The sequence below is a fragment of the Trachymyrmex septentrionalis genome, unplaced genomic scaffold (assembly GCF_001594115.1).
Source record: "Trachymyrmex septentrionalis isolate Tsep2-gDNA-1 unplaced genomic scaffold, Tsep1.0 scaffold29, whole genome shotgun sequence".
In the NCBI taxonomy this organism is placed as follows: Eukaryota; Metazoa; Arthropoda; class Insecta; order Hymenoptera; family Formicidae; genus Trachymyrmex; species Trachymyrmex septentrionalis.
The window spans coordinates 488,031-491,490 of record NW_017305451.1 but is presented as its reverse complement, the minus strand read 5'-3'; positions in this window follow the sequence as shown (position 1 = coordinate 491,490).

Genomic DNA, 3,460 nt, shown 5'->3' with positions numbered 1-3,460 from the left:
AGTGCATGCATATAGATGGGTAATAATAAATTACAGACATATATTTAATAAACTCATGTTTTACTATAAAATCATTGCCTTAGATAAGAAAGAAAAAGATAAGAAATCCATATTATTGGAATCTGACATAACATTGAAATTAAAGTAATCTATGCTCAAAGACGCTCAACTTATATTCTAGAGCATATGTGCATATTGTGCACACTACCTTCGCCAAATGGCAATAGTTTCATTCTTATAGAATATTATCGCTGTTAAGAAGCTTATCGGAAATTGGAAATAAAATTTCCTGACTGTTTTCAACTTATATTTTCGAGAACTTAAAAAGAAACTGCGGAAAGCTCAACGCATAGTATCGCAAAAAAATAGAAAATACGAACGAACGTTTGAACATAAGCTGTTTAATCCCGCGGAATCCCATTCATACATGCGAGAAATCGCGAGACCTGCGATGTTAGATAATTAGAGGAATCTCGGAATGATCTTGGGGATATTGCAAATATTTTATATTTCGAACAATATAAAAGCCACTAGTGCTGCATCCGTGTACCAGGTGGCAGGACAAACTCCGAGAAACTGGCAAATTGATCTGCTACGAGCTCCTATACAGGCAGTCGCTTCGCGAGCATCCGCTATGTCAATTATTCTGGAAAAAGCGCGGATCCGCGAGAGATTATTAGCGGGCCTCCTTTCTTTTATCTGATTTTCATTCCGATTGGGCCGCCCGATCATCAATGTTTGACTCCGCCAAAAATCATCGTCGCCGCGTTCGCGTTGGACGGCGTTGCTTGCCGTCGCTCGGAATCGACTTCGAATGCGGCTCCGGTTGTTTCGTGTCCACAAAGAAAATCAGTGATTTCTCCGCAGTTAGGTACGTATTAAACTTTCTTTGAGCACGCGATTTAATCCCATATATCTTGATGATTATCTAATCGCAATTGGCGATTGTGGACCGCGTAGAATCTCAAAAATCTTCGACCCGGCGGCGCCTGATCCTTCGCAATCTTTTGCTACTTGATCGAAAATCATTTCTCTGTTCGTAGATCGATGTAAAAAAAAACTTTAAAATAAAATAATTACGCGCGATTGATAGTTGTACTATTTTGTGAGAATTATTCAATTACGCACGATTCTCAAATATTTCTAATTGTTATCTTCGATATTACAATAAATGTAGTAAATAAAAATCTAAAACTTTCAATATCAAAGATTTCTGCGTTTGCATATTATTATTTTTAATAGTCACCACTTATAATTTTTAGTTTGTTTAATATAGTATGTTATGTTATTGTTAAAAAAAATTATTTTCACTTTAGAAGCATATAATTAGAATAAAATCCAATTATGGTTACTGACATCAGTTATATGTTGTTTCTCATTATAACACTTTTTTTTCAAGCATATAAAAGTTGTCTTTAATATTTAATATTTGATATTAAGAACGTATCAATTTTAAAATATCAAAATATAATTTTTATATAATATGTATTTAGGTATAATATGACTATATTTTCACGAAGCCGTAAACAAAAATAAAACAGTTGTAAAACAGTTATATGCGTATAATAGAATTTGTTAGACATAATCAATTGCAAATTAAAATTGAAAAAAAATTTATATGTAATTTCAATCAAATGTTTAAAGATTAAATGCAATTAATTTTCACTAAATTCCCAAATAATTTCTACTATACGTTACATTATAATATTATATGTTCAACGGAAACAAAAAAGAATGCATGTACTTGATAAAAATGGTTATTATATCGCAAATTTGTTCAATTAATGCTAAAAAATATTATGTAATTTAAGTTAAATCTAAAAACGTATCCAGATTTTCAAGCAATTACTCTCTCCGTAACTATTTTATAATTAACAATTATATTTGATGCCTATGCAAAACAAAAATTAGATAATTAGATTCTATAAGATCTCACGAAAAGACTGATATAATATTTTTTTTTAACTTATAATATTTACCGATATACAAGATATTTTGTTACGATATATCATCGCGCACGTAGGCCTAAAATTTACAACACAGTTTGCAACGCAAAGCTAACAAATGTCCAATATTGTTTAATTATTTTGCCAATAATATGGAATAAAAATGATAATTCAGTACAGCAAAGATTTTAGGCGTTATTACACATATTCTAAGAAATATAATTTAATATTTATGAATGCGCAGTATTTTTATATTCTTCTTTCAAGTACGCGATTATTAATCGTAGCTGAAACGTTTTAAAGCATAAATTGCTAATTTTTCTTTTATCTATAACATTTTCCTTTAAAAATTCTTTTTAGAATATTTTGTAATTAAGAATAAATACGAGATAACTTTGTATTTCATTATTACATTATGTTATTCAAAATGTATAGTAAAAATATTTTTTATTACAAGAAATGCAATTACATACGATTATTTTCATATATATATATATACATATATTGTTAAGTGTCCAAAAAATATTACTTAAACTGAATTGAAAAGAAATATTCCGTTAAAAGAAATCTTTAAACATTTGTTGTATGTATAACCAAATGCAGATTAATATGGAAAATATCTATATGTAATTATAATTACAATTATGAAAATTTCAATTAAATATTTAAGGATTGAATGCAATTTTTAATGAATTTTCTGCAAATTTGTAAAAAATTTTGAAGGTAATTTTTTCTTCGCATTATGTGCGACGGTAACCAAAACGAATGGAATTACTTGAAAATTCATATTATACTGCAAACTTATTTAATTATTGCTAAAAAATAATATATATAACTTAAGCTATGTTCAAAAATATTCCAAAGTTTTCGAGCAATTATTCTTTCCATAACTTTTTTATAATTAATGATTTATATTTATACTTAATACCTATGCAAAATAAAAACTAGAAAATTGATTCTGTAAAATTTTACGAAGAGACTAATATAATTTTTGCTTTTTCTTTATCGTGTAATCTTGTAATTATTGTATAAAAACAACGGAAGTGCTAATATATATTTTGAAAAATTTTGGTAAAATATATATAAGTACACATTATTTTTTTATATAATTTAATATAATTAAAATTTTTTCATTATAAAATTTCAAAATTCAAGAACAATATAATACGAATTTAGACTGATGAAAATGTTTGTATTAAATAAAATTCGAGGAATAAAATTATGTAAGGTTGTAAAAAACATTTGTTGTAAACAATTTACAATGTAGTCGAAGAAAATGTTCAGGTCAATTAGACCCGCAAACATCGATTAAGTTTAATCAATCAATTAGCAAATTTCTGATCGGAGCAGTTATCGATAGTTAAAGTTTCATAAGTCAAGTTAATAAATAAATATAATCCTTAGAAATTTGCTAATATCTTTACAGTTGCTTTTTTAAGAAACATGATAGAATTTGTATTGAAATATAATATTCCATAAGGTAATTTTAAGATGATAAACTCTGTGTCTCTCTC